The sequence below is a fragment of the Mustelus asterias genome, chromosome 4, assembly GCF_964213995.1.
Source record: "Mustelus asterias chromosome 4, sMusAst1.hap1.1, whole genome shotgun sequence".
NCBI lineage: Eukaryota > Metazoa > Chordata > Chondrichthyes > Carcharhiniformes > Triakidae > Mustelus > Mustelus asterias.
Genome location: NC_135804.1, coordinates 105,973,882 through 105,993,676, shown reverse-complemented (window position 1 = coordinate 105,993,676; position 19,795 = coordinate 105,973,882).

The window sequence follows — 19,795 nt, the reverse complement described above, 5'->3', positions numbered from 1 at the left end:
GGCAAAAGTAGACATTGGGCCGCTCCAAAATGACGCTGGTAATCTAGTGATGGGAGACAAGGAAATAGCTGAGGAACTTAATAAGTACTTTGCGTCAGTCTTCACAGTAGAAGACATGAGTAATATCCCAACAATTCAGGAAAGTCAGGGGGCAGAGTTGAATATGGTTGCCATCACAAAGGAGAAAGTGCTAGAGAAACTAAAAGGTCTGAAAATTGATAAATCTCCGGGCCCAGATGGGCTACATCCTAGAGTTCTAAAGGAGATAGCTGAAGAAATAGTGGAGGCGTTAGTTATGATCTTTCAAAAGTCACTGGAGTCAGGGAAAGTCCCAGAGGATTGGAAAATCGCTGTTGTAACCCCACTGTTCAAGAAGGGAACAAGAAAAAAGATGGAAAATTATAGGCCAATTAGCCTAACCTCAGTTGTTGGCAAAATTCTAGAATCCATCGTTAAGGATGAGATTTCTAAATTCTTGGAAGTGCAGGGTCGGATTAAGACAAGTCAGCATGGATTTAGTAAGGGGAGGTCGTGCCTGACAAACCTGTTAGAGTTCTTTGAAGAGATAACAAATAGGTTAGACCAAGGAGAGCCAATGGATGTTATCTATCTTGACTTCCAAAAGGCCTTTGACAAGGTGCCTCACGGGAGACTGCTGAGTAAAATAAGGGCCCATGGTATTCGAGGCAAGGTACTAACATGGATTGACGATTGGCTGTCAGACAGAAGGCAGAGAGTTGGGATAAAAGGTTCTTTCTCAGAATGGCAACCGGTGACAAGTGGTGTCCCGCAGGGTTCAGTGTTGGGGCCACAGCTGTTCTCTTTATATATTAACGATCTAGATGACGGGACTGGGAGCATTCTGGCCAAGTTTGCCGATGATACAAAGATAGGTGGAGGGGCAGGTAGTATTGAGGAGGTGGGGAGGCTGCAGAAAGATTTAGACAGTTTAGGAGAGTGGTCCAAGAAGTGGCTGATGAAATTCAACGTGGGCAAGTGCGAGGTCGTACACTTTGGAAAAAAGAATAGAGGCATGGACTATTTTCTAAACGGTGACAAAATTCATAATGCTAAAGTGCAAAGGGACTTGGGAGTCCTAGTCCAGGATTCTCTAAAGGTAAACTTGCAGGTTGAGTCCATAATTAAGAAAGCAAATGTAATGTTGTCATTTATCTCAAGAGGCTTGGAATACAAAAGCAGGGATGTACTTCTGAGGCTTTATAAAGCACTGGTTAGGCCCCATTTGGAGTACTGTGAGCAATTTTGGGCCCCACACCTCAGGAAGGACATACTGGCACTGGAGCGGGTCCAGCGGAGATTCACACGGATGATCCCAGGAATGGTAGGCCTGACATACGATGAACGTCTGAGGATCGTGGGATTATATTCATTGGAGTTTAGGAGGTTGAGGGGAGATCTGATAGAAACTTACAAGATAATGAACGGCTTAGATAGGATGGACGTAGGGAAGTTGTTTCCATTAACAGGGGAGACTAGGACGCGGGGGCACAGCCTTAGAATAAAAGGGAGTCACTTTAGAACAGAGATGAGGAGAAATTTCTTCAGCCAGAGAGTGGTGGGTCTGTGGAATTCATTGCCACAGAGGGCTGTGGAGGCCGAGACGTTGAGCGTCTTCAAGACAGAAATTGATAAATTCTTGATTTCTCGAGGAATTAAGGGCTATGGGGAGAGAGCGGGTAAATGGAGTTGAAATCAACCATGATTGAATGGTGGAGTGGACTCGATGGGCCGAATGGCCTTACTTCCGCTCCTATGTCTTATGGTCTTATGGTCTTATACTCCACTTGCCCCACTTCTATCTTCAGGTCTAGATCCAGTACTGTTTTCTTTCAAAAAAAACCAAAGTTCTGCATATGCTGGAAATCCAAAATAAAACCAGAAAATACTGGCAGCAATTGGGGAGAGAGAAATTGAATTAACTCTGAAGCAGAGTCATATTGGACTTGGCATGGCAACTCTGGGTGAGACATTTTGGCCCTTTCCACCAGTGGGATCTTCTGGTCCCACCGAATATGCCCCATGCCATGGTTTACCCAGCAGTGGGACAGGTGAACCATACAAAACGGCATAGACTTCAATGAGTCTGGAAAACCCCAATGGCAGCCAATGGTGAGCATCTCCCACCGTGGGAAAACCCACCATGGAGGTTGCTAGAAACTTCTGGCCTTTGTTTCACTCTCCACAGATGCTGCCAGACCTGCTGTATTTTTCCAGCATTTTCTGTTTTATTTCAGAATACTAGTGAGTTTGCACTGCAATCTCTCTAATATTTTTGCATTCTTCTTATATCATGTAACTCAATGCTACATATGGTCCTCCAACTGTAATCGCACTGATTTATATATAAATTCACCCTCATATTTGCAAGTTTATTTCTATACTGGCTGCTGTAAAACCTAGCATTCCATTAGTTTTATTATGACTGAATGATGATTTGAAGTGACGCTTTAAATATCTTGTGAACTTGAATCCAATTCAATTATTATTAATTTTTTTGTTTCACTCAATTATACCACCTCACATTCATTGATTGGATTCCATTTGCCACTTTTTTGCTTATTCCACAACATCAACTTCCCGTGTTCTTCAGAGTCGGAAGGTTATGGGATCACGCCTTACACCACAGACTTCTCATTCGTCCCATAGAGTAGAACTCATTAATTTGAGGGTTAGCTCAGTTTTGTGGTAATTCAGAAATTGTTTCCTGTTCCAGGGTCCACTATTGCCAAATTCAATGTTTCTTAAATAACTTTTGAGAGTTAGTTGTTTCTTGGCTTCATGCATGGCCACCACTTGTTTGGAATTTTCCATTTTATTTGATGATCCTAATATTCTTCCTGGATCCAGTTGCCATGTTCTCTAAAGTAGAAAGGGTTCCATGACCCAGCCTTCTGAAGATAGATTCTAAACTGATCATGTGGCTTGGCTCTCCAAATTCTGCTTGTACCTATGATGGGTTCTGTCCCATTTCAATGTAATATCATGTAGAGATGGAAAACAACATCTATTACCTCCTATCACATTAGTTTCAACAGAATGCATCATTATATTAGCTATTTGATAACTGAGGTCAAAGTAATTTGAATTGAAAACAGCAGGAGAGTTAATATACTGATGAAATTTACTTCAAAGAGGCAAATAATCTTTTCTGATCCCTGACCTTTCACGAAAGTTGTAAAAATACAATTTTAAAAGTTCTATAATTAAAGACAGAGTGATTGAAAACTTAGAGGCTAATAGACAACCAACAAGGATTTGTAAATGGTAGTGTATGCGTCGGGCAGTTACCGAGTTCCAGTGGACTCTGTGGTTTCATTGCACTGGCTGGTAGATGCCAGCGGCATATGTAGGTCATTATCTCAACTGACTGCACCGTGATTGCTGGCGGAGACAGAGGCTCTACTGGAAGTCATTCTGGCTTCGGCATCACCTCTGCCGAGTTGCTGTGGTAACCTCCTTTGCTACGGGTTGGTCTGGCCTTTGGTGCAATTCAAGGGATGAAAAGAAGCAGAACAGACTTTTTGCTGCAAACAGGGAAGTGAAGTTATAAACAAAGTCAATATTGGGTTGCTCGTATTGCTGAGGAGAAGATTTTTGCTTTGGACTTTTAGCACAACTTTTAAAATCATGTTGACAGGTCAGGAGGAGGAAGAAGCTACAAAATAGTCACAGGTTGGGTAGGAACTATGGGCCAGTAGAATGGCATCTGCTTGCCATGGATTGAGTCTGGGTTGGGAAGGCTGACGTCTCACTGGCCAGGAGGCTGAAAGTTTTGTGAGACACTCCGGCTTTTGTTTAAGTGGGAGTTTCTGTATGTTTGATGTATTTTTTCTTTTATAGTGCTCTGGACTTAGGAGCCAGGTGGAAGGTGTGCTGAGTCAGAGGTTGGGTGAGCAGCGAACATGTTTTCTACCTGACTCATTTTCAAAATAAATAGTTCGCAGGACTCTCTTCCCTGGAACCTTACAGGCTACTGCCTGCTAGCTCTGCTTTGTTTAAGCTGTTTCCATAGGGACCCAGTGGAGACGTTAATTTGAGTTAATCCTCTGTCTTTTTTCTGCTGCCAACGTCTTCAGTCTCTGGAACTTTACAAGCAAGTTTTCTCAGCCTTTTGACTGACTACTTTTTGAAGCAAATGTTCATTGCTGGTGTCTTTTTCCTGATTTATTCAGCCTTTTTATATAGAATATGTGGATTTTGATCTCCAGATGCCATGTTTGGTTGGGTTATCACTGTTAGGGACCAAATCACCAACAACCTGCCCTGGTCCCCCCATGACACTATAGTTAAGAAAGCCCACCAACGCCTCTACTCTTTCAGAAGACTAAGGAAATTTGGCATATCAGCTATAACTCTCACCAACATTTATGGATGCACCATAGAAAGCATTCTTTCTAGTTGTTTCACAGCTTGGTATGGCTCCTGCTCTGTCCAAGACCGCAAGGAACTATAAAAGGTCGTGAATGTAGCCCAATCCATCACGCAAACCAGCCTCCCATCCATTGACTCTGTCTACACTTCCCGCTGCCTCGGCAAAGCAGCCAGCATAATTAAGGACTCCACGCACCCCGGGCATTCTCTCTCCCACCTTCTTCCATTGGGAAAAAGATACAAAAGTCTGAGGTCACGTACCAACCGACTCAAGAACAGCTTCTTCCCTGCTGCTGTCAGACTTTTGAATGGACCTACCTTGCATTAAGTTGATCTTTCTCTACACCTTAGCTTTGACTGTAACATTACATTCTGCACTCTCTCGTTTCCTTCTCTATGAACGGTATGCTTTGTCTACATAACATGCAAGAAACAATACTTTTCACTGTATGTTAATACAAGTGATAATAATAAATCAAATCAAATCAGAAACTCCAAGATATATTACGAAGTTAGCTAGCCTCAACTTTTTTTGATTTTGGCATTAATACAAGCCTAAGGTGTTTCATTCCAGGTATGATTCGATTGACCCACTAGGAAGCTTTTATTAAAACAAACATTATTTAACAACTCGGTTGAAATATAACAAAAGGAATTAGAATAACTTTTACCAATCAAAATACTTAAACATGACAAAGTATAATTCTTAACTGCGAGCTATTTCTGTTAGTTCCAATTTAACCAATATCCCCATAGATGTAAACCTTAGGCTTACATGAATTCCCAGTCCCCCAGTCTTTTAGTCCCTCTGGACAGAGGTACAGAGAGACACCCATCAACAGCTTCATGTTTCTTAAATCTCAAAGTCAGTTCTGGAAAATCTGGACTGAGTGGAATGATTTTCGAGGAACATCGGGGCATGTGGGATCAGGGGGTGAGGGGTTGGTAGGCCAGCGATCTGGAGGCTGGCAATGCGGGACTACTGCACTGACAGATCGGCGCATGCGTAGTGGCCCACTCAGGGCTATGCTGCCGGCCTCTCGGGTGGGAATAAGCCCAGCCCCTGATTTTCAGAGTGAATTACGCTGAGGCACTCTGCAATGCTCAGTGTTGGAGATTCATTCTGAAAATCCCACTAAGAAAACTGGGAGAATCACAGCCAAAATGTTTCACAAGGCATATTTTGGTTGCATTAGTTAGTTAATGTGAAAGTACCTTTTCTTTATTTTGGCGTAATAGTTGCCTGTTAAATAATATGTAATCTATGTTGGGTTTAGTTTGCTTTTACAATAAAAGTCTTAAAGCTTGCCCCTCAGTTATTTTCATTGGCCACTGAGAAATCTACCTTATAAAAAAGGTAATCGGTCACTACAGGGATTGTAAGATAATAACATTGCATAATACTTACAGAACTGTAATGTTGTGAGCAGAACAATGTGTCTGGGTTGATTTGGCTTTTGTTGGTAAACTTGACCATCTTAAAGGTTTCCGGTCATTCAGAGCATCTGAATAATGAGACAAATAGCATTAATTATTTAATGTGTGAAGTAATGCTCAAATAGGCCGCTCAGGGAGACGAGAGATGAAATCGCTGGGCCTCTGACGCAAATCTTTGTCTCGTCACTGGACACAGGTGAGGTCCCAGAGGATTGGAGGATAGCTAATGTGGTCCCATTATTTAAGAAGGGTAAGAAGGATAACCCGGGAAATTATAGGCCGGTGAGCTTGACGACCGTGGTAGGGAAGTTGTTGGAGAGGATTCTTAGAGATAGGATGTATGCGTATTTAGAAAGGAATAAATGATTAATGATAGTCAGCATGGTTTTGTGAGAGGGAGGTCATGCCTCACTAACCTGGTGGAGTTCTTTGAAGAAGTGACTAGAATGGTTGACGAGGGAAGGGCCGTGGATGTCGTCTATATGAACTTTAGTAAAGCGTTTGACAAAGTCCCTCATGGTAGGTTGGTGCAAAAGGTTGGATCTCATGGGATAAAGGGGGAGGTGGCTAGATAGGTGGAGAACTGGCTTGGTCACAGAATAAGAAGTCTCACAATACCAGGTTAAAGTCCAACAGGTTTATTTGGTAGCAAACACCATAAGCTTTCGGAGCGGACATTTCCACTCCATCTGACGAAGGAGCAGCGCTCCAAAAGCTTATGGTGTTTGCTACCAAATAAACCTGTTGGACTTTAACTTGGTGTTGTGAGACTTCTTACTGTGTTCACCCCAGTCCAACACCGGCATCTCCACATCTTGGTCACAGAAGACAGAGGGTGGTAGTGGAAGGATCTTTTTCCGGCTGGATGCCTGTGACTAGTGGTGTTCCGCAGGGTTCTGTATTGGGACCTCTGCTGTTTGTGATTTATATAAACGATCTGGAAGAAGGTGTAACTGGGGTGATCAGTAAGTTTGCGGACGGCACGAAAATGGCTGGACTTGCAGATAGTGAGGAACATTGTCAGAGGCTACAGAAGGATATAGATAGGCTGGAAATTTGGGCAAAGAAATGGCAGATGGAGTTCAATCTAGATAAATGCGAAGTGACGCAGTTTGGTAGAACTAATGTAGGGGGGAGCTATACGATAAATGGCAGAACCATAAAGGGTGTAGATATGCAGAGGGACCTGGGTGTGCAAGTCCACAGATCCTTGAAGGTGATGTCACAGGTGGAGAAGGTAGTGAATAAGGCATATAGCATGCTTGCCTTTATAGGACGGGGCATAGAGTATAAAAGTTGGGGTCTGATGTTGCAGTTGTATAGAACGTTGGTTCGGCCGCATTTGGAATACTGTGCCCAGTTCTGGTCGCCACACTACAGAAGGACATGGAGGCTTTAGAGAGAGTGCAGAGGAGGTTTACCAGGATGTTGCCTGGTATGGAAGGGCTTAGTTATGAGGAGAGATTGGGTAAACTGGGGTTGTTCTCACTGGAAAGATGGAGAATGAGGGGTGACCTAATAGAGGTGTATAAAATTATGAAAGGCATAGATAGGGTGAATGGTGGGAAGTTTTTTCCCAGGTCGGTGGTGACGTGGGGTATTAGGTTCAAGGTGAGGGGGGGGAGGTTTAACACGGATATCAGAAGGACATATTTTACACAGAGGGTGGTGGGGGCCTGGAATGCGCTGCCGGGCAAGGTGGTGGAGGCGGACACACTGGGAATGTTTAAGACTTATCTAGATAGCCACATGAACGGAGTGGGAATGGAGGGATACAAAAGAATAGTCTAGTTTGGACCAGGGAGCGGCGCGGGCTTGGAGGGCCGAAGAGCCTGTTCCTGTGCTGTATTGTTCTTTGTTCTTTGTTTTCGTAATTGACCAATTAATCTCACCCCTTTATTCGTTGTCTATGTACAGGGCAGCCCGAGAACTGAGATTTGAAGTGTGATGGCCGGGATTCTCCCAAAGAAATCCTAAGTGCCAAATGTGCGTAAAATGGGAGTAAGTCCCGCTGGGCTTGTTTTGTTGAATTTTCAAAATGAATCTGCCGCATTCTGTGCACTGTGGAGAGCCTCAGAGAGATCCACGCTGACAATCAGTGGGCAGGGCCTATACCCACTGGAGAGGCCAGCAGCATAGCTGAGCAGGCCACTGCACATGCACCAATCTGTCGGAGCCTAGACCGGCACATGCGCAGTATCCCCTTGCTTCCGGTCTTCCGATCATTCGCCAGCTCAATCACTGGCCAGCACAGCAACCCCGCATCACTTCCCCTCCGACCACCCCCCCCCCCCCCCCCCCCGATTGCTGGCCTCCCGGACATCGCTGGACCAGCCCCGATGTCCCCCCCCCCCCCCCCCCCCACAGCAATCACAATCTCCCCCACCCACCACGCCAGTTCCAACCCCTCCCAGCAGCCCTGAACCCCCTGGCAATACCCACTCCCACCCCAATGGCCAGTCCCGATCGACCCCTTCCCTTCCTCTGCCACTGACCCTGACTGCAGAGTGGCAGTGGGACACCCCACCCCCATGATCTCCCCCCGGGCTCTGCCCCCTCTGGCCCTAATCCCTTCGCACTGTCCGATGCCCGGTGGGCAATGCTAATGTGCCCCTTGGGCATTGCCACTTTGCCCCTTGGGCAGTGCCAGGGAGCCAGGCAATGCCCAGGGCCCTCCTCCATACCCTCGACATCCTGGGGGTGGGGGGGGGGGTGGCATCCATGGCCTCCCTTCACGCCAGTGGGGTTGGGCCGCCAGCTCCCCATTAGTGGGGAGCCTTTGTAAACCCCGCTGGAGTGAACAATTGTGGCAGGGGACTGGGAGAAGCTAGCGGGCTCAAAAACCTCAGTCCTGGGCCTGATAATGGTATTTAAATGGCAATATTTAAATATCATTACTGATTTCTGGCACGGAGCTGACGATGCTGGAAATCCTGTCTGCTGGCCCACAGCAGGCTGGGAGAATTTCTGAGGAAGTGTGAGCTATTTAAACTATTTTAATCAGTATTGATTGATTGAGCCAAATTAGCACAACTATGTGCACATATTACACTCACACTCATATATACAAACATCCCAGTCAGCTTTAGAGTGGCTATGGTGAGGAGGAAAGAACATGATTAATATTCAGTTATATTTGCATTTAGTTTAATCTACGATCAAAATGATTCCCCAACCTGTACACCAAGAACAATCCAAGGTCAATCCCCTGTGTGTGTTGAGTTAGCTGCTGTCTCTTGAGTTGGTCACATGACAACATGAGAAATTCATAGGCAGGCGAAGGCCAGTTGTTCCATTCAGCCTACCCACATGATGATGGTTGGAGCATCATGACTAAATATTGATTCTTGCCTTACCCCTGAATGTGTGTAATCTTCTGGAAAAGACAAAAAAGGAAAAACCCAGGGCCAGTAAGGAAGAAAATACACTGGAAAAGTATTCTCCAGAACTACTCACGCAATTGAAACCAGTATAGGAAATTCTATAGACAAAATGTTGTCTATGAAGAAGTTCTATAAACTGCAATCTCTGACTCAGTCTGGAACCAATCCAGCTTCCCTCCTGAAAACATGCAGAGAGTCAGCAGGCACCATGCCATAGTATTCCAGCAGCTCACTACATTCTGACTTCCGTGTCTTTGAAATAAGTAAGAGGAAGAAACCAGCCAAGCTTTCTATTCTTGATGACTATTCATTAGCTCTTCTTGGAAAGTGTGCATGTCAGATGAGGATGTGCTGGGGCTTAGATGTAATGTCCTTGAGGTTCAATGTCCTACTGCCACTGAAAATCTAATTTTGCACCTGAAGAAGTCTACCTGCACATGCTACCAGAGGACAGAACTGCCCGTGGAATTACATGCCAATAAGTGTTATCAGTTTAGATTTTACACAGGAGTTGTAGGCAGCCAGAATAACTTCAGTATAACAGCCAGGAAAATGTTTTCAGTGCCAATTTCTCCATCTCTTCCCTTGTTCTGCAATTCCTATCATTTACTCTTGAAGGGGATATCAGGCACATAAAGCTGAAATATAAGTGGGATTAGTAATATAATCCTGACCGAGGAGATTGCAGTGTAATCAGAATGGTAAGAGGAAGTCCCACCCAACCCTACAGCAGCGACAGGAGCATAATTCAGGCCACAGTGTACAAGCCCAAAGAATGGTCTTGAGTGCAAAGTACTGAAGAGCTGTGATACCTGTGGAATTATTTGTGATGATACTGTGCCTTTAAGAAATGTATTTTAACCATGCTCCCAGTAGGATGTTTCTAGCAGTCCCTGGCATTTTGTCAGAGCTATTTTGTCTGCAGCCAGTATCTTCTATTGTTACTGAAGCAGTATAATGACATGCTTGTTCTAATCGGAACTAATGCAGCGTTATTTTGTTTTAGTGTTCCTCAGGGATTGCAGAGTAGAGCTTGATTGGGATAATTGAATTCAGGTCATATGATTGGGGACAGCTATTTTTTCTCACAGAATTCCAGCTTAGTTTTTCAGATGCTGTTTTGGAAACGACATAGAGAGACTTATCCTTTCCTGTCGCTGAAGTGTGAAAACTGGGAACTGATAGAGAGTATAGAATCATAGAAACCCTACAGTGCAGAAAGAGGCCATCTGGCCCATCGAGTCTGCACCGACCACAATCCCATCCAGGCCCTACCCCCATATCCTTACACATTTACCCGCGAATCCCTCTAACCTACGCATCTTAGGACACTAAGGGGCAATTGTAGCATGGCCAATCAATCTAACCCGCACATCTTTGGACAGTGCGAGGAAACCGGAGCACCCGGAGGAAACCCACGCAGACACAGGGAGAGTGTGCAAACTCCACACAGACAGTGACCCAAGCCGGGAATCGAACCCAGGTCCCTGGAGCTGTGAAGCAGCAGTGCTAACCACTGTGCTACTGTGCCGCCCCGGTACGGCACGGTAGCACAGTAGGTTTACTTTTCTGCTTTGCTGTCTTGAGGATATATCCTACTCTGAAAATGGCTGTTCAGATTTCTGTCTGTAGGTGTTAAAAGCTGGAAATCTACTATCATGCGAGCATACTGGTTTTAATGCTGACTATTTCTGAAGAAGGGTGTATGCCTATGAGGTTACTTTTAAATTGGAACAGAGATAGCTAGCTGTTATACTGTGTCATGTTTATGTCTTGTACTTGGTAAAAGTTATGCTGATTCTTTTTATTATATTGTGTTCTTAAATAAACTTTGTTTCATAAAATCTTCCTGATGGGTCACTTGAATCGCCCTATGCTCACCCATGCCAAAATTGAATGTAAAACATAGAATCTAGGCTAACTTCACTAAATACCTTGGAGTTTTCACCCTGGGTCTTAACATATTCTACAACAGATAAACAGCACCTTCAGATGAGAAGGCAGAAAAATTGTAAAGGAGATTGTATCTGCCATAACAGTCACTGTACAAATCCCTAAGACCAGCAAGTAAGGAAATGCACTGCTCTTGAAAGTCCTGGTAGTTAAAGAGTCAGAAGCAAGCTCAATCTCCACAGCTGACTGCAGCTATTTTTTTACCCTGCACGCAAGGCGATCGTGGCAGTGAAACTGTAAGAAAGAGAAAGTCATTTTGTAAGATGTGAAATTGAAACCTTGGATCACCCCCTGTCCACCCCCACCCCCCTTCCCCCCAATCGACTCTTTAAATGACTATAAGGCCCGCATAAAGAAACCAATGTCTGCTTTAAAGGGCTCCCTGTGATGACCATATCACTTCAATGCCAGACGTAAGGGATTTCCGACATGAAGGCATCGAGTTCTAATCCGCATCCTGGAAAATGTGAGAAGCAGGGCCCATCTGTTCACTGATCCCAGTGGTGATTCAGTGATCCAGGAGCCTGTACTCTTCACAACAGTACGTCAAAAAAAAACGAAACCACTGTAAACAAGCCGTCTTTTTCTTCCTGTCCTGTCGCATGCGACTGGAATTAACCCTTCAGGCACTAATACACGGCAAATATATTTTCTCCGCAGACACCAGTGAACACAGCTGGAATAAGTGTCCTTGGCTCAGAGAGTGAGAAGTTTAGCGACAGTTCCTATTCCAGATTGCAGCGCAGTGTCCCCTGCTGGAGAGTGCGTGGATATGGTCATTGATTCAGGTCAGAAGCAGGATTAGCTGCCATACTGCTGTGGTCAAATAACCTGCTGACAACCACTTTCCAGCCTCAAAGCATCCAGGGTTGAATTACTGGCGTGCTTCTGGAAAGAGAAGTAAATTAACAAAAGCAGTGGAATGTCATAGAACAAAAATATGAAAACAGATGTGCCAGATTTTATAAAAAATGTAAGATTTAAATCTCAGATTATTACTGACTAATCATTTCACTGTGATTTCTAAAGATTACAAAGGGGGAGCCTTCCCGATCAAAGACCTGAACACATAACCTCGGCTTGCAATATTGAGGGAGTGTTACACCGTTTGTGTCATCTTCCGGATTAAACTGAGAGTCTGCCCATTTTCTCATGGGAGCGTAAATGATGCCAATGCACCCTCCAAAAAGGAGGAGACGATTTTCATAGAGCAGGAGGGGAATTCTCCTGGGCTGAGAATGTCCTCAGCGTTACTCCCGCTTTGTAGTCTTTACCCTGTTTACTTCTGTTACTGGCAAAGTCACAGCATGGGAGCAGGAACAGCTCTGAGGAAAACCCCCCTGCCATGGCATCCTGGCCAATGATCATCCCACAGTATGATCTCATTGATATTTCTGAAAGGTTCTTGTGTGCAAATTGGTTGCCGCCTTTCCTTACGTTGGAGCGCTTTATTGGTTGTGACATATTTGGAACATTCCCAGTTTGTGAAAAATGTTATATCAATGCAACTTCTTCCATCTTGTTATGTGAATACATTTTCTTTTGATTCACATTTGACTGGGGTTCATTTCAAATTTATGTTAATCTGACCATGTCCGGAACATTTACATGAAAAAGGGTATTTTTTTAAAATACACTTTTTTAAGGACAATGGCAAAATCGAAAGGGCTCAATAGGACTTTAAACTTATAAGGTAGTAAGGAGAAGGGGGATGATTTTCTGAAGTTTCTCCTGCTTGTCCACCTAACTTCGATGGAAGAGCCAATGAAACTCCACAGGCAATAATGGCTTTCTGGATTTCTGTACCTCTTCTGGCAAATATACAGCCAATTAGCAGAAGATCCACTCCTGCCTGGACTATCTATATTTTTAAAACATGGTCAATGTTAGAAATAACAGACATTTGGCACTTTAATAAAAGGAAACGCTTCTCGAGTCAATTTAAAATCGGAATTTACTATCTCCCCTGTCTAACACTGACAATTATCTATGATGTGGAGATGCCAACATTGGACTGGGGTGGGCACAGTAAGAAGTCTCACAACACCAAGTTAAAGTCCAACAGGTTTATTTGGTGCCATGAGCTTTCAGAGCGCAGCTGCGAGCTTTCGGAGCGCAGCTCCTGGAGCAGCGCTCTGAAAGCTTGTGATACCAAATAAACCTGTTGGACTTTAACCTGGTGTTGTGGGACTTCTTACTGTGACAATTATCTACTACTACATTATTATTTTGGCTCATTGGGAATTTGTGAGGTAACTCCACAATACCATTATTGTAATGCTAGCTCCAACCCAAGCTTCCTGTGGATGTGATCCCCCACCCCATTGACAATTCTCCATTGATTAGTTATCCCTCCAGTTTAAATCGTTCGCTGCAAGATTTCAATATCCCCCTCTGTGATGCATTCCGGTTATTTTATCCATTTTTGCCCTGTCATGCCCGGAAACAGTGATTCATGCTGCTGCCTGCCAACTAGTACCTTACCCAAATGACAACTCCATCTGTGATCGAGACAGGGAGTGAACAGTACAGGCTGAACATTATACATGGTGAGACATCATATTCAAATCCAATTCTGTCCTCACTTAATGTTCACACACACAAATCTCACAGCGGGAAATCATAGAATTCCTACAGTGCAGCAGGAGGTCATTCAGCCCATTGCGTCTGCACCCGCTCTCTGACAAAGTATCTTACCCAGGCCCTCTCCTCCGCCCTATCCTCGTAACCCCACACACTTATCATGGCTAATCCATCTAGCCTACACATCTTGGAACGCTAAGAGGAAATTTTACCATGACCAATGCACCTAATCTGCATATTTTTGGACTGGATAATGCTGGATAATGATGAAAAAAGGCGACACTGGCTAACTTTTGTGTTTTCCTCTTTAGGCGCAATGCTCTATGACAATGCTTTGCTAGCAGGAGTCAGTTAAATCAACACAAGCCAGGAAGCAAATTCACAGAAGGGGGAAAATAATCAGGCAGTGTTCATGATCACTCACAGGTGATGGAGTGACCATCTGCAAGAATCTAAGTGTAGTTGCTTCCATCAGATAAGGACACAAATGGGCTGAGGAGAAACATCATATGGCCAAATAGAAGACAAGAAAACTGGAAATAATCAAAACAATTCAAAGACTATCTCTCTTACTTCCTGGAATCTCCTCTCAAATGTAGAATGCAGAATAGCCAGTAGAAATGCACTTTAATGCCATATCCATATCAAAGAATAATTCAGGAATAGTATTGGGGGGTTCGGGAAGAGTGTTTAACCATGGTGGTTGAGCTAACATGATATGGGTTGGGCTTGATGACTACGTGGTTTTTCCCTGCCTACCATTTTCTTATGTTCATATGTTCATGTCTTCACGTTTTACATCCAATAAGGAATAATATTCGATGTCACAATGCCTTCCATTGCTCATGGGGTTTCAACCTCCACAGAAGGGAAAAATGTGGAACTCATAGCATCAATTAATTGTGTTTAATTATAAACCAGCTGCTCACCTCTGCAGTCTACTCAGCTACATTTAAGAAACAGGGTAGTGAAAGGAATATACTGTGTATTATATGAAGGAACAGATGGTCAGGGATGCATTGCTAAGGTGTACATGGTCCCTTTTTTAACTGACAATCAGCTTGGAATTACGTTCACAACTTAATGCGTCTCTTGCCATCTGCTAAATGTGTGAGATTAAAAACCTAAAGAATTTAACAACCAAATACCACAAAATATAATATAATCTATATATTATAACATGTAAGATGCAGTGCAAAGTGCACTCATATGCAGTGCTTTATGTTTGGGAACAGATTAGGTCATCAGATTTATTGCTTGATAATCGGTTCTGTTTTTCCTATGCTAAAAGAGTACAAATGGCAGAAACTCTATCTATTATATTTGTGTCTGTCTGCTTTTTCTTCCAAGCTGAACTTCGAACAGAATGCATGTGTTTATCACATGTCACCAACAGCCATAAGGTTCCCTTTGTGAGTTTTGATATATGTCTATTGCATGTCTCTACCAATGATATTTCACCATTGTAAAATATTAAGGCAGAAATTCAGTATAATAAAAATGCAAGGGGTCATGAGACAAGAGAAGACCATTTGGCCAACATTCCTATTTTCTAGAGACCATGTAAGCACCCATAATCCACTTTATCAGGAACTCTGTGTAATCCATTTTATTTCCCAATGAAATGTCTGCTAACTCCCTAATTCCGTGAATGGAAAGTAAAACAAAACAGCAGAATACTTACCTGGTCATCTCACATTGCCCAACCCTAGCTGATTACCTTCCTTTAACTATAGTAATCACTTCTGATATTATAGCAAATGTAACATCATAATGCAAAAAAGGAGAGAGAAAAAGGGAACTACTGTCCAGTTAGCCTGATATCAATCATGAGGAAAGTGCCGGAATCTGTTATTAAATAAGTTTCAACAATGCACTTAGGAAAGAATAGTATGATTAGAACAAGTCAACATGGTGTTATGAAAGGAAAGTCCTGTTTGACAAATGTTTTAGAAGAAGAAACCCTACAGTGCAGAAGGAGGCCATTCGGCCCATCGAGTCTGCACCGACCACAATCCCACCCAGGCCCTACCCCCACATATTTACCCACTAATCTACACATCCCAGGACTCTAAGGGGCAATTTTTAACCTGGCCAATCAACCTAACCCACACATCTTTGGACTGTGGGAGGAAACCGGAGCACCCGGAGGAAACCCATGCAGACACGAGGAGAATGTGCAAACTCCACACAGACAGTGACCCGAGCTGGGAATCGAACCCGGGACCCTGGAGCTGTGAAGCAGCAGTGCTAACCACTGTGCTACCGTGCCGCCCGTAATGTATTAGAGGATGTAACTAATAAGGCGGATAAGGGGGAACCAGTAGATGAAGTATACCTAGATTTCCAAGAGGCATTCATAATAAGATGCTGAAGTGGATTTTAATCCAAATCCCTTTTTGGGATTGTTCTGGAACAGGAGTACTCCTCAGATGATCACTCTTACTTAAGGTTGAGAGAAAAAGGCCTCATAGACACTTAAATTGGTTTGAAGAACTGATTGAACTCTCTACAAAGGAAAGGAGCTACCAGTACTGGCATGGTGGCGCAGTGGTTAGCACTGCTGCCTCACAGTGCCAGGAACCCGGGTTCAATTCCCGCCTTGGGTCACTGTGTAGAGTTTGTACATTCTCCCTGTGTCTGTGTGCGTTTCCTCTGGGTGTTCCGGTTTCCTCCTACAGTCCAGTGATGCGCAGTGATTGGCCACGGTAAATTGACCCTGTTGTCAGGGGGTTAGTAGGGTAAATAAGTAGGGTTATGGGGATAGGGCCTGGGTGGGATTGTGGTCGGTGCAGACTCGATGGACCGAATGGCCTCCTTCTGCACTGTGGGGATTCTATGAGAATATACTGTCCTCCAGGTAGCCTTTTTAACAAGTTTTGGATAGATTATGATTACACGGATATTTTAAGGGTCCGGGAACTCTGCTCAACAAAGGAACATGTCGAACATTCATGCTGGACAACATTTGTTTTTCGCCAAAATCCTTCAATCAAACAAAATACTGAGAGATGCAGACAGTGGTCACTTCCTTACAACACCCAGTGTCCAAGATTCAGTTAACAAGTCGTTTAGGGTAATCCTTAAGGTTTTGTATTGTTAGGTTGTGGTATCCTATAATTTATCAATATCTTGCTGGGGTGATATAAAGGCCAGTCCCAGTTGTTTTTCAGAACTGCCTTGTATTGGGGATATATCGTAAACAATGTTACAGGATGTTGTTGTCCTCATACACACAATAAGCCTGACCATGTTTATAAGTTTTTTAAATTCTTGTCTTTGTCCAGCAGATAAACTCTACTTTTAATTTTTAATCCCTACCTCATAAGCGAATCACTATTTTTAATTGTATAATTCCTTATTTATAGTTTATAATTCTTATAACTGAGTGTTTATTGTTGTATTCCTCCACAGTGCCATATAAAAAGTTAAAGCACAAGATGAGGGCTCATGGAGTTGGAAGTGATAAATTAGCATGAATAGAGGATTGGTTAACAGACAGGAAGCAGAGAGTAGGGATGAATTGGGTATTTTCAAGATGGCAAAGAGTGACTTGTGGAATACCACAAGGATCAAGGCTGGGGCTTCAGGCAATTACAATCTATATTAATAACTTAGATGAAGAGAGAGAGATGTGTCTAAGTTTACTGACAATACAAAAGTAGGTGGGATTGCAACTGTAAGAAAGATACAAAGAGACTGCAAAGAGATATGGGGGCAATTCTCCCATTCTGACCCGCGGGAGATGCATGTGTGCGCTGATTCGCGGGATTCACACATGCGTTCCCGACGCATGCGCGTCTCAAGCCGCCGGAAATCTGGCACGGTCGGGACCACACAGGAAACTGGCGGGAAGACCCGGTAAGTAATTTTAATCTATTTTTAATGTTATTTGAATGTCATTATCGGGCCCGGGACTGAATTCTCTGGGCCCAATAACATCTCCCACCCCGCCTGTACAAATTCACTCCGGTGCGGTTTAGAGTAGCTCCCCACTTTCAGGGAACTAGTGGGAGACCCCGCTGGAGTGAAGGGGGGCAATTGGGGCCCCCCAGGGGGTCGGGTGGCAGGAGGGTGGTGCCCCCTGGGCATGGGCATCCTGACATTGCCAGCCTGTGCCCCCTGGCACTGCTCAAGAGACAAAGTGCCCAAGCCCAGGGGCATGTTAGCACTGCTCACTGGGCATTGGGCAGTGCCAAGGGGTTGGGGCCTAGGGTGGGGCTTAGGTGCGGGGCTTGAGGGTGGGGTCAGCTGGGGGCAGGGGCCTCGGGGGCGATCAGTGGGGGTGAAGGGTCTCGCAGCCACTCTGCATTCGGGATCCGATGTTGACATTGCAATATTGAGTCCTTTAAACTCCCCCTTCTTCGAGTCTCAAGGATGAGAGGGCCACAGCTGCAGCCATAGGTCATCCCGATGACCTCACAGCTGTGCCCAACCTGATTTTAAAATTTTGATAAGCATTCAGAAAATCCCTCACAATCTCTTATTTCCATTGGCATTGTCCACTTTTACCAGCATAGCTGCCAGTTATCCACAACCACGGGTGCTGTGATTTCCCTCCCTGCCAATACTCACAGTCCTTAATGGCAAACATGGATATGACCTGTAATTGGCCACCTCCAGGAAGATTGTGTAGGCAAGCAGAAACCACTATCATCGAGACGGGACCAGGATCAGGAAGTAATCCCGATGCCTGAGCATCTTCCATGTCCAGAAGATTCTGCACAATGTCCTGGATTATGTGAATAGTGTGAAGGGATAGCTCACCACAGACCTTTCTCAGGCTTTTTAGTGGCAGCTTGTGATTTTTGGAGATACTTGTCACTGTGGTGCTCTTGGCAGGAGACCTGTGACATGTGTGAGCAGGGTAAGCAACAACGGGCCTCTTCAACTAGTCAGATTGAAGAAATCTCAAAGAGGCATGCAGGGGAGAATTGAACTTACTGAGCTGCAGAAGTGAAGGTTTCTCTAAACCCTGCAGAGTTTTAGCTCACAGCATGACTGTGACATCCCTGACAACTTTCCACAGTCAGCCTAATCGACAGGTTTGACTCTCAGTTAGGTGGAGAACATTCTGCTGAATCCCAGGTTGGAAGGGGATCCAAACCCACAGGGGAGAGGAGACGAATCGTGTGGCATTGGGCAAGATGAAAAGCTTAGACTAAAGACTGCAGAATCCTTGGAGAGGGATCAAAGGCTTCTTTGGGATGGGGTGGAGGCCTTGGGTGGGAAATCAGAGGCCTCGGTGGGATGGAGACCTCGGGGTGGGAATTGGAGTCCTTGCTGAGGGATGTCAGGGGCCTCTAGGTAGATTGTCATGTGTGTTAATAATGATATAAACGCATCAATCACTACTAAGGTATTGTGCAAACATGCTGTAGGTTCATTTATTAATTCTAGGTGTGTGAACATATATACAAGGACAGAAAGCTACAGAGCTACATCTGCCGTGTCCTCCTCCAGGTGAAAGTGAAACTGAGGCTGGATCACATGGCACATTTCCCTTAAAGTGATGGCATGCTGCTATCCCTTAAAGGCATATTGCATCAGATTAGAAGCCTTGATTGGGGGATAGGTAACATTTGGGTACTGAGGCTGGAGACCTTGACTGGAAGGGGGGGTGGAGGTGAGGGATGGGAATCAGAGGACTCAGTGGGGACTATCAGTGGAAGTTGGTTTGAGAACATGGGAGAGTTTGGTGGGGAGGGGAAATTAGAGGTGTTGAGTTGGGGAGAGTCAAAGACCTTGAGTTTAGGGAAGGGCAGGAAACATTGGGGGAGGGTGCCCAATTGTAGGAATTTATGAGGCAGGTATCTTAACTATCACTTGATGTAGTGGAAAGGCTCTTAACTGGATCCATCAGTATATATCCATGTAGCTGCTAGGTTAAAATTAAAATAGTGCATAAATGTGAGACATGCATCCTCATTTTAATATTTTAATTAACCCACCATCTCCAGATTAGTGGTGCATTCTGGTCCCACTTCTATTAAACCAAAAGTGGATGGATTGGGGTAGGATTCAGATTTTTAACATTAACCTCCAAC